This window comes from Eptatretus burgeri, chromosome 8 (assembly GCF_056783735.1).
Source record: "Eptatretus burgeri isolate ZD-2024b chromosome 8, Ebu_testis_v1, whole genome shotgun sequence".
In the NCBI taxonomy this organism is placed as follows: Eukaryota; Metazoa; Chordata; class Myxini; order Myxiniformes; family Myxinidae; genus Eptatretus; species Eptatretus burgeri.
The window spans coordinates 55,194,568-55,207,397 of NC_140968.1; the positions used below are offsets into that span (position 1 = coordinate 55,194,568).

Sequence of the window (12,830 nt, forward strand, 5' to 3'; positions counted from 1 at the left end):
CTTGAGTTGATCTTTGACCTTTTGTTCTCAAATATAGCTTCCCAATTCAGTGATGCAATGTGCAAATCTTGTACAAATTTCAAGTCATTCGGATAAAAAAATGACGATTTTTAGAAATTAAACCTCAAGATGACCTTTGACATTTGACCTCAAAATCCATCGGCTTCTGACCTCAACAACTTGGAAATGTTTCATGACAAACAGACAGAATAACAAAATCGACTGACCAATATACGTACTTGAAAAATCTTTGATTTTGTAAGTCATAAGTTGTGAACACTGCCCAGAAAAGTCTGGAACTTAAATAAATTAAATAAGTTGTGAACACCACCCTGAAAAGTACGGAAATTAAATAAATTAAACAAGAAAAAGACATTGTGCAAAGCATGATACAAAATGCAAAAAACAAATTTGACCTCAAAAATATAATTGGTGGTTGAATTCAATGACCCAATATGCAACTCCTCTTCAAATTTCCAGTCAATCGGATGAAAATTGACAATTTTAGAAATTTGGCCGATATTGACCTTTTGGCCGATGTTGACCTCAAAAATAATTTGCTGGTTGAATTCAGTGACCTGATCTGAAAATCCTCTTCAAATTTCAAGTCAATTGGATGAAAAGTGAGGATTTTAGAAATACTATCATAGTTGTTGACCTTGGGCCTATGTTGACCTTTTGGCCTATGCTGACCTCAAATAATTCGCTTGTTGAATTCAGTAACCTGATCTGAAAATCCTCTTCAAATTTAAAGTCAATCGGATGAAAATTGAGGATTTTAGAAATGTCAGCTAAGTTGTTGACCTTTTGACTTCAAACACAACAGGCTTCTTCCTTTTGACAAACTCTCCCATGTGGTGAAGTTTTGGGAAGATCGGTTTAAAATTGTGACCTCGAGGCGATAAACAGACAGACAAACAAAATAACAAAATCGACTGACCAGTGTAATGGAAAAATCTTCGATTTTTCAAGTAATAAGTTGCGAGCACCGCCCAGAGATACGTTTTTAGCAAATGAACACTTTTTAGCAGTGTCTGATGAAAACTCTGACACTGTTCTTGATGGCCAAATGAAATTAAAATGCAGTCGCTCTATTTCATTGTTTTTCTTTTTCTCCGTATAATTCTATATTTTGTTCACTGGTGATCCTCACGTTCACTGTCTATCTTTTTAGCTCACCTGTAACGTAGTTCCGGGAGCTTATGAGATGGCGCATCGTCCGTCCATCTGTCCGTCCACATATACTTGCAACTTCTTCTCTGAAACTACACATACGATTTTGATGAAACTTTACCACAATGTTCAATACCGTGAATGCACCAAAGCTTGTTCATGCCATTGAAAAAAATCTGGGTCTAAGGGGGTCTACAGAGGGGGTTGCCAATCCCAAAGAGATATTTGCTTTCTTCTCAGAAGTGACACACGATTCCGATGAAACTTGACGACAACCTTCATCACCCATGGTGTACCAAAGGTTGTTCATGACGTGACAAAAATCAGGCTTTCGGGGGGCGGGGGGAGTGATGCCCCACAAATTATGCATTTGCTTTTTTCTCTGAAACTCCACACACAATTCTGATGAAATTTCACCACAACCGTCATCACCCGTGATGTGCCAAAGCTTGTTCATGACATTAGAAAAATTGAGGTCTGAAGGGGTGTAAGGGGAGGATGTCAATCATTTTGATCATTTTGAGTTATATGGCGTGCAAGCATTTGAGGAATGGAGAATACGGTTTTTTTCACTCTTCAGAAGAACTAGAATTGGATTCCAGGGACTTCGCATTGCCCGATCGGCAGAAAGGATTACAAGTATTTACAAGATTGTAAAAGAAACCGACACAAATTTAAGGTACAGTGCAGTATCCCCAAAAATAGGGGCAATACCCCAGGGAAGTCACCTGGTAGAATAATGATACTTAGGAGGAAGTCAATGGGGAACGAAATCAGCAAAAGGTACAATGAACCAATGTTATAGCAAATATTTATTTGGGGGGGGGGGAGGCAGCCCCCCTGTAAACGCCCTTGGAACCTGATTTTTTTTTATAAAATAGTGTGAACATACTTTGGTACATCACGGGTGATGAAGGTTGTGGTGAAGTTTCATTGGAACTGTGTGTGTAGTTTCTGAGAAGAAAGCAAATACATATTTTGGGGGGCAACCCCCCCCCCCCGACAGACCCCAATTGGGCCCGATTTTTTGTTTTAATGCCATGAACAAACTTTGGTACATACCGAGCATTGAAGGTTGTGGTCAAGTTTCATCGAAATCGTGTGTGTTGTTTCAGAGAAGAAGTTGCAAGTGTTTGTGGACGGACAGACGCACGACGCACCATCCATAAGCTCCCCAGAACTACATTCCAGGTGACCTAAAATTAGTCCATGAGCCAGTAGGGTTGGTCAGTACCATCTGGGAGGAATAATTCTCATAGTGATTTTTGGCAAGGTATACAACCCTAGAGTTAGAAAATATGTGATGGCATTGTATCGGTGGTAGCTTTTTGTGTGTTATCACCCTATTTACATGCCTACCCTTAAATAAGATTTTGTGCAAAAAGGCCAGTACAAGGTAAGACATCCTACTTCAACTTAACTTTTTTTTATCAGTCAAACATTAACATTGAAATTTCTCTCACCTTTTGCTAGGATTATTTGCTTCTCCACAAAAAGTGCTAAATATGCCTAGGTTGAAAGGTATGTCATTGGTGACACTTATATATCAGTGTCTATTTCCTGTGTGATAAATCATACCTCCTTTAGAAAAGTATTTGTTTATCATTTACTGTGGAAAGTAAATAAAAGCTCTGGAACAATATAATTACATGGGCGTTGAGCAAATTTATTAAGAAATCCAAAAATCTAAGTTTCTTTTTTGTATGTTGTAGATTACAATCAGTATTGCAGACAATGTCACCCCACCCTCCAAATGAAAAAAATACCTAATTTGGACGGATTTATGTAGTTTGGTCAATGTCATGATATTTTCCCTGTTGTTATTGAAGGATACTTTCCAAGAATCAAACAAAGGTAAATGATAGCATGTTCATGAACAAGATTAATGTTTTTTCACTGTAATTTCTCAAAAAATACAGAATTTCAGGGATTTAGACTCTCAACAATGCACATATGAAGATATCAAACACCTGTATTACACAATATAAACCAAGAAGACAGTAGCAAGATGGTTAATCATGTGCAATCTGATGAATGAGTTAAAAGTGAAAATGAAACACAATTTTCTGTTGTAGGGCATAAAATTATAGAATAGAAACACAAATTTGGTGTTCCACACTAACAAGGCCATTACCTAGGCCCAATGTGTTGCTGATAAATATATTGTCTTATGAACCAAAGACAGGTCCTTTATAGTTTCTAAGACATCTCTGATAATATGCACTGATTCTAAGTGATATAAAATGTTCAAGATGAATTTAAAAATCATAATCATTATCCAGTTCTTCAATATCCTCATCTAAACTTTCCCCATAGTCTGATTCAAAGATGGATGCCTGGTTTTCACAGTCTAGCAGTCTGCACATATCAGTGCATTTCAATCCATTTGACAAACACACATTTTGGTAGTGAACACTTCCTTTTCCAATTGCAGGCCAATAAATCAAGGACTGCCTCAGGTGCTGGCTGACCATATATCCAGTGCACCACCAACTATTCAACTCCTTCTTCCTTCTCCATCTTCCATCCTCAGTCAACAGGACTTGGTACTTTCGGGTCCTGTTCAAGACATCGTCTCCATATTGCAGCCTGGTAGTTGGCTCTTTGTGCGTGTTTCACTAAGCAGTCCCTGCATGGTGGAAGCTGGTGGCTCTCTATCTCACCTTTCTTAGCACAGAATAGGTCGTACCTGAGATCATTGACCTTAGTGGATGATGCCTTTGGTGCATAGAGGAGGCAAGTAAATGCCTCTAGTTTGTCCATCAATTCTCGGGAGAAGTCTCATATATGACCCAGCTCTAGGAATGTGTCCTGGGTTTCCCTGTTGCTGGTCAAGAGTTTCAAGGTGCTTGTCTTCCTTTTGCCTGCAAACGCACAGACAGTGTCACATCCTGTATATGCATGCATCCCAATGAGAGCCCGACAGACATCTATGCCAACAGTGGCAGCAACCTTCATGATGTCAACGAGCCTCGTCCGGGTTCTAGTTCCACATTTCTGGAACAGTGGGACTCCAATATTGTCATGAAATGCCAAGGACATTATGAAGACATCTGTGTCCTCTGAGCAGATCACTACAGCCTGATAGCCCTCTCTTGCTGCATGAGCAGTATGGAGAAGTAGGCGCCCATCTGCTTCTTCCTGTTGGCACGGCAATATAGCCGGTGGCACCTCCTCACTGTCCTGAGATGTGATTCTGTAACACTTGTCATTCACAGTTGCATGTAGAACCTTCCCCTGTAGCTTTTCCCTGTATTCTGGTTTCCTCTATTCACCGACTAAGAAGGTAATGAGACTGGTCTTGTTATTAACTGTGCTCAGGAACCTCCTCCACTGCCTCATAATATGTGTGCCTGTGATGCTTTGCAGCTGATGGCCGGCCTCTCCACCTCGTAGTGATCTCTCACTGTTCTTGATAGAGTTCTCCCTGTACGTGTCAAACACATCTATTCTGTCACTTTCAGCTCCTTCCCTCAGTGCCATAGACAAAACTGTAGTGGCGACATCTCCAAAAGTAACTTAATCACCTTTTACTCTGTGGAGTAAAACATCTAACTTAAAATATATTTTTTTATTTTAGTTTATGATTAAATTTTCTTCAATTTCACGTATTTAAACATGGTATCCACGAATTAGGGTATGGGCAAAAAACTTCCGTACCACTTTTGATGAAAACAGAATCATATGTTCTCCAATGTATCAGCACTGGACTATCAGTGCCTGTAATTTGCAAACACTAAATGCTCCGTTAGGTTTAACAACTGTTTTGAAAATAAAATAAAATGAGCTACATGCCTAACAATTTTCAAGAAGATATAGTCTATAATAAGAGAGAACCATTAGTTTTAAATAGAACGTCTTCTTCTGTCTTACGCCGGTTTTAGAAAAGTTTATTTTGGGATGGGGTTACTAAACGGCTAATAGCACACACAAAGCTACCACTAACACAATGCTATCACACAGTCCCTGACTGTAGAGATGTATACGTTGCCAAAATTACAATGAGCATTATTCCCCTCGGATGGTACCGGTGGCCAAAAATGACCAGGTCTGGCTCATGGGACAAAAAAAAAAATCATGGGCCCGATGAGAATCGATGGCATCTCTCCACGTGACATTTTGGGGGCGTGGCGTAATTTCGCTGCTGTAACAGGCAGCTTCATTCAATAAAAAAAAAAAAACAACCAAAAATGAAGAAGAAGAAGCATCCCGAAACGTTGTGGTGACGTTGAGTGGGCGGCCTGGGCACGGCACGGTTCCTCGACAATGTCGGCGATATAGGCGGTGCCTTTTCCGTGTTCCTGTCCGGGCGTCTGGATTTTTTCGCCCTTTTATACTGAGTTTTGTTGTCGCGGTTGCACCATGACCGGTTGATCGGCAGATAATTGGGTGTGACTGGCCTTCGATCTTCGGCAGGTACGGACGGAATGAATGAAAGGAGAAATGTTTCCTTCGTTTCCGTTTACAGTAATGCCTGTTCATGTGGAAAACCGCCTCGTCTGCTTGCTGTGCGATTCTTCGCCGCGAGGACATTATACGGAGGCCTTGAGAATAAGGGAACGGCCGTGGACAGAGTACTTGTCCGTTGGGGTACACGGTGAAGGTTTAACAGAAGGCTACGTTTTATGTACGTAATAAATAGATGGCACCGTTTTTTTTTTTTTCTTGTAAATTGTACCCGATATTTGTTTTGATTATTATTATTATTATAATAATGTTATTTCCTTTTTGACATGTAATACAGCACAGATCACATTAATTCGTTCAATTACATTCATTCACGCGCACCTGCTTGCTCGTTTGGTTTGCATCATTTTCTCGACGTTTGGCAATGCAGAGGATGCAGTCAGTCAGTGTTCCCGTAGATTCGAGCAGGAATTTGGCCCTGGGTGCTGCTGCTGCCAGCAAACGGTCGCCTTCTCTTGCGAAACACCGAGTAGGATGTGTAAAGTTCAGTTAATCCTGGCAGACGAGTCTCCCAGCTCGATGTCCGTTTGAGAGATGGCACGCCGGTCGTTGCAGCGAACTGTCTGCAAAGCACGTCGAGTACGAACACCGGGTCAGGACTCAAAACCAGATTCGATGCTGGCGTGGGGTTGGGGGGGGGGTGGGGGTCATCTTCCTGCACATAGGCAATGGCAGCAGTGCTTGTTTTGTTGGCTCGGGAAGAGCAACAGTAGTGAATCCAAGATGTTGGATATTGCATATTCTTGAAATTGTTTTCCAAGGATTATTGATCTCGCAATATGTGCTGAAGTATTTGTCGTAAATTGGTACGTCGACTTTAAACTGTGCTTTGGCCATTCCACCAACTTTGGTGGACTGTTGTGCTCGATCGCAGGTTTGGGGACATCCTTGATTACCTGGACTTTCTTTTCTTTGCAGATATTCACCATCAACTACTTTTTTTTTTCTGCAGTATTTTGTTTTCTTTTTTACTTACCCTTTCCTGTACTGTAGTTGTACTATTCCTCACTCTATGGCTTTTTACATGTTATCCCATTGATGTTCCACCTATTATAATTTTGTGGGGAAAAGAAGAGGAATAAAGATGTCAGGTGGTTGGTCGGAATAAAAGACTGGGGAGGCATGCCTGCGTTTGAGGAGGCCTTTTTGTTTGTACCATGGATTGGAACATTATTTGTACTAATTGATTCCTGCACAATTCTTAAAGTATTGTTACTGATACAGGGTTTGAGGCTCGCCATGAGGGGAAGCACTCTGGTCCCTCCCAAACGCCTGGTCCTGAGGCCGTCAGGCACCGATAACTCCCCACACTGGTGGGTTGCTGAGCAATCCGCATGATACCGGTTTACACCACTCCGCATGATTTCTTACCTGTGGACGTCCTTACCAAAGAGGAGGAGGAGGGGGGGTTCACGTGCTCTTGATGCTTATTTGTGTGAAACTTACTGTATCAGGTGCAGTTGAGCAGAGTTTCCAAGTACGCACCGGCTAATCGTCAATTAATAATGGGGTCGAACTTCCCGGCTGGACCAATGAAAGAAAAGACAGAATCAGCTGGGTACATAGATAATGAGCATAATTTATTCATTAAGTAAGGGAATGGAAAGGTCATGTTTCACAATAATAAAAGTTTTATTCAGCAACGAACAAATACCACCCGTTGCTTCACTGATGGGAATACGAAAGGAGGAGGAGGAGGAGGAGGAGGAGGAGGAGAGAAATGGGAGGATGTGAAGAGGAGGGGAAAAGAATGAGGAGGGTTTGGGAAGGGAAGAGAGTGTGAGGTGAGAGGAAGGGAAGACAGACGTGCAGTGGAGCGTTAATTACGATTCATATTGTCTCGTCAAAATGATTCTGCACAGAATAACTGAAGATGGAAACAAAATAATGTCTGACATGCATTTTATACCAGTCATATTATAAACACGGCCCAGAGACAAACACCACCTGTTGCCCGGACATGTCCAGAGACAAACCTCGCTCAGACGCGTCCAGAAGCGATTTCCAATCCGGACACGTCGAAGATAAATACCATCTTGACATGTCTGGAGACAAACCCGCCCAGAGTCCAACACTGTCCAGATATAACCACTGTCCGCATATGGAGAGAGATAGATTTTGCTTCATGGAAAAGCAGAGAGAATATCTCTCTCTATCTCTATCTCTATATATATATCTCTATATATATCTCTATATATATATATATATCTCTATATATATATATATCTCTATATATATATATATCTATATATATATATCTCTATATATATATATCTCTATATATATATATCTCTATATATATATATCTCTATCTCTATATATATATCTCTATATATATCTCTATATATATATATATATCTCTATATATATATATATCTCTATATATATATATATCTATATATATATATCTCTATATACACATACACATACACATACACACACCACCGAAGGTGAAGGAGGTTATGTTTTTTCACCCCTTTCTGTCTCTGTTACTTGCAAAATCGAAGATTTTTCAGAAAATGTATATTGGTCAGTTGATTTTTGTTCCGTCTGTCTATCGCCTACAGGTCACAATTTTAAACCGATCATCATGAAACTTTACCAAGTTGTAGAGGTAGTCTCAACTGAAAATCCATTTGATTTTGCAATCAAAGGTCATCTTGAGGTCAAACTTCTAAAATCGTCATTTTTTTTTTTCATCCGATTGACTTTAAATTTGAACAGAATTTGCATATTGTGTGACTGAATTGGAAAATCAACTATTTTTGAGGTCAAAAGGTTAACTCAAGATCGAACTTCTAAAATCATCAAATTTCATCTGAAAAATTGTCAATTTTCATCCGATTAACCTGAGCTTTGATTAAGATTGTCAATTCTAATCTTAATGAAATGGACAATTTGATGTATTCCTGGCAACCGTTGGAGAGGGGAGTGGATTTTGCAAGTATCTTGCTCTACTTGACGTTTTTTTTCTTGTTACTTGGCAAAAATATTTTTTTATTGACAAGTATGTTCATCGCCTAAGTTTGTTACAGCAAAAGTTTGTTTGTTACTGAGCACTGCACGGCTCGGCTCGGCTCGGTATTTACTGTAAGTGCTATAACTTGTTGCTTGGCAATTTTTTTTGACAAGTATGTTCATCGCCTCCATTTGTTACAGCACGGCACTGCACGGCTCAGCTCGGCTCGGTATTTACTGTAAGTGCGATAACTTTTTACTTGGCAATTTTTTTTTTTTGACAAGTATGTTCATCGCCTCCTTTTGTTTGTGTTGGTGTGTTTATTTGTCTGTTTTCGCCTCCAGCCCAAGCCGCTCAACCAACCATTCTGAAATTTTCAGAGATTAATGTCACCGACCCTGCGACGGTCCCACATTGAAGTTTCGTAAAATATGGTCTACCAAAAAGGTCCACTTAGGCCAATAGGCCAATTTGAGCCAAATTTTCGAAAATCCTCAAATTTCATCGGATTGACTTGAAATTTGAACAGGATTTGCATATCTAGTCAGTAAATTCAACCACCTATTACTTTTGATGTTATCCTAGGTCAAAAGGTCAACATAGGCCATAAGGTCAACCCCAAATAGGCCAAATTTTAAAATTGTTTTTTAAAATTGTCAATTTTAATCCAATTAACTTGAAATTTGAAGAGCATTTGCAAATCAGGTCTGAATTCAACCACCTACTAATTTTGAGGTAAACATAGGCCAAAAGGCCAATTTGGGCCATTTTTTCTAAAATCCTCAATTTTCATCCGATTGACTTGAAAATTTAACAGGATTTTTTTTATATCAGCTCACTGAAAACAAACACCACTTACTTTTGAGGTCAATGTAAGCCAAATGGTCAACATCTTCGTATCACTTTCTAAAATACTCAATTTGCAAATGAATGACTTAATTTGAACAGGATTTGCATGTTAGGTCTAAATTAAACCACCAATTAATTTTAAGATCAAAACATCAACACAGGTCTAACTTCTAAAATTGATAGATTAGGGCCAAAAAACTGATATATATATATATATATATATATATATATATATATATATATATATATATATATATATATATATATATATATATATATATATATATATATATACACACACACACACACACACACACACACACACACACACACACACACACACACACACACACACACACACACACACACGAGCGAGGTGTGTTCAAAAAGTATCCGACCTTTGTTCATAAAAAAATACTCGTATCCAGATACAACAATCTTACACTAATCTCCTTCAAAGTAGTCCCCTTGGGCTGCCACACACTTCTCCCAACGGTTCTGCCATTGTCGGAAGCAGCGCTGGAACGCCTCTTTTGGGATGGCGCGCAGCTGGTCCATTGCATTCCGCCTGATGTCTTCTCTGGACTGAAATCTGGTCCCTTTGAGGGACATTTTCAGCTTGGGGAAAAGCCAGAAGTCACACTGAGCCATGTCGGGAGAGTAGGGAGCCTGACGAAGCACAGGTGTGTTGTGTTTGGCCAGGAAACTCTGTATCAAATGTGAAGAATTGGAGGGTGTGTTATCGTGATGGAGCTGCCAATTGACCGCTGCCCACAGTTCCGGCCGTTGAGTCGCACAGCGTCACGAAGGCGACGCAGTACCTCTTGGTAGTACCCTTTGATGGTTGTGCCATGTGGTGCGTACTCGTGATGAACCACGCCACTGGAGTGAAAGAAGATGGTCAGCATGACTTTGACATTGCTGTGGAACTTCCTTGCTTTTTTTTTGGCCTCGGGGATGTTGGATGCTTCCATTGTGATGACTGGAACTTGGTTTCTGGGTCGCACCCATATACCCAGGTCTCATCGCCAGTGATCACTGTGTTGAAGAAGTTGGGATCGCTGTTCACAGTCTCCAGCATGTCCTGTGCGATCTCCAAACGGAGTTGCTTCTGCTCGATCGTTAGCAGCTTTGGCACGAACTTTGCTGAGATTCTCCTTAAGCCCAAATCCTCAGTCACAATGGAATTAATGGATCCAATACTGACGCCCGCCTCGTCTGCAAGTTCTCTGATCGTGATTCGACGGGTCCTCACTTGGTAAATGACGATCTCATTTCGGGATGTTGAGGGCCCACCAGAACGTGCTTCACTTTCCACTGATGTGCGACCATCTTTGAAGCGGTTGTACCACTTTTATCTGTGTGGTGCCCATTGCTTCATTCCCGAAGGCCTGTTGAATCTTGTGGATTGTTTCCACTTGGGAATCGCCAAGCTTTACACAAAATTTGTTGCAGTAGCGTTATTCAAGTTTTTCCGCAATTTTGTCAACGAAAATCCGACAGCGCTCACCAACACTTTCTCACTCATCGGTGGTCTGTCGGCGACTGACAACTTCTTTAGGCGGGAAAATATTCACGCATACGAATTAGGATCGCCTTCAAAATACTTCAATAGTGCACCAAACCACGTCTCCCTCGCTTCATTTGCTTACGCACGAAAAATTAAGGTTGGATACTTTTTGAACACACCTCGTATATCGCAATATTTCAAAAAGTTGTTGACGAGTTATGATGAAACAAGTTGGATGAGTTGTTTTAGGTGTCAAGAACAAGCAGATTAGATTTTGTTTGGATCCAGCCGATCAGTGTGATACTAAATGTGCATTGTTCCACCTGGCAGAGGTATGCGCTCTACCGAGTGACGTTCTACTTTGAGCTGTTTTGCCAAGTGTCGCTCTGAGTTTTTTCGTTTGTTTGTTTGTCTGTCTGTCTGTGTGTGGGATATCTCAAAAAGTTGTGGATGGATACGGATGAAATTTTGTGGACAGGTTGTGTGTGTTGACAAGGACGAACTGATTAGATTTTGTTGAAGATCTGGACCCAGATCCCATCACTAGAATTTTAAAAGTGATTCTTCACCATTGAGAGATCGGGCCAAAAAATATATATGGCATGATATCTCAAAATGTTCTCGATGGATTTGAACTACACTTGGTGGACATGTTGGGTGTGTCACAAGGAAGAATTTATTCAATTTTGGTGAATATCTGTTTCTCCATTCCTGATTGCAACCAATAGGCCAGTTAATTTGTTTTTCGATCTGATCCATTGATTTGTCATTTTGTATCGTTTTTGATGCATGCTGAGATGGCATTTTTGCATGGTGATCATTTTTTTGCTGCACGCACTCCATAAAAAAACCAAACCAAACACGTGGTTGTTGTTGATTACATTTATTTGTGACCGTGGAACACACAGGAGGTGCAAACCTCTGACAAAGATGAATGCTAAATAATAACACATTTATTTCATTTTGTCCTCATCCTGTAATGTGGCATTGTGACGAATGTTTTTACATTGGGGTCCAATGTGGAAGTAGCGATCTCGGCACATGGAAGTAACAATGCTCCACCTCCTGCAGGAATCGCTGCATTGCACCATCGTCACATTGGCCATATGAGCACTGCATATTGTTTTTGGCCCCATCTCTTAATGGTGAAGATTCACTTGAATTTTTTTTTTTAATTCTCGTATCCGGATTCGGATCTTCACCGAAATGGAACCTATTGATAGTCGCACACCCAAACCGTCCACCAAGTTTCATCTGAATCCGTCTAACTTTTTGAGATATTGTACTATTACTGGATATTGTTTTTTGTCCTACATCTCAATGGTGAAGAATCACTTGAAAAATTCCAGAATCTGGATCTTCCATCATACCTTTGATTTCTTCAGTTTGATTTGAATTTAAAACTGTCACCTATAAATTGTAGCTGTTTTGGTGTTTCTCCTTCATTGTCTGGGTTATTTATTTATTTCCAATTGAGCTGTTGTACATTACGCTCTTTGGCATGCAGTGAGTGAAATGCAGTGAAACATTTTAGGTAAAATATTGTCACCTTCTCTTTCATAATTTGTTCAATCTTGATCTTGCCACTACTTTGGTCAGTGCATTTTCATGCTCGCTGTTCCACCACTGTAAACTTTGTTTAATGGTGATGTATCGGGAGGGCACATTTCTGTGATCGCTTCAACATTGTTGAAGCTTTTTCCTAATTGACAAACGTGAAGCACAAGAGCAACTTTTTGAGAGCTTTTGGCATATTTACCTTGCTTGGCCATGTGGATAGATAGGTGAGGAAGCTCTCCAGTTTCTACTCTCTGACTACCCCCCCCTCACCCCCCTCCCTAAAGGGTCACGCTGATTAATTTCGCACGGAAT

General features: G+C 40.3%; 1 protein-coding gene across 4 annotated transcripts in view; it reads left to right on the forward strand.

Annotated features, from left to right (window-relative positions):
* Positions 1–5,378: 5,378 nt before the first annotated feature.
* Positions 5,379–12,830, forward strand: part of MPP7 (MAGUK p55 scaffold protein 7) — a 94,001-nt gene continuing 86,549 nt past the window's right edge. Inside the window, exons 1-2 of one of the 4 annotated variants that reach the window (XM_085892151.1) lie at positions 5,379–5,589; positions 8,800–8,837. The gene's annotated coding sequence lies outside the window, so the exon portion shown is untranslated. Of the gene's footprint in view, positions 5,801–8,799; positions 8,838–12,830 lie in introns of all 4 variants that reach the window. The other 3 variants (XM_085892152.1, XM_085892150.1, XM_085892153.1) reach the window with 3 other exon arrangements.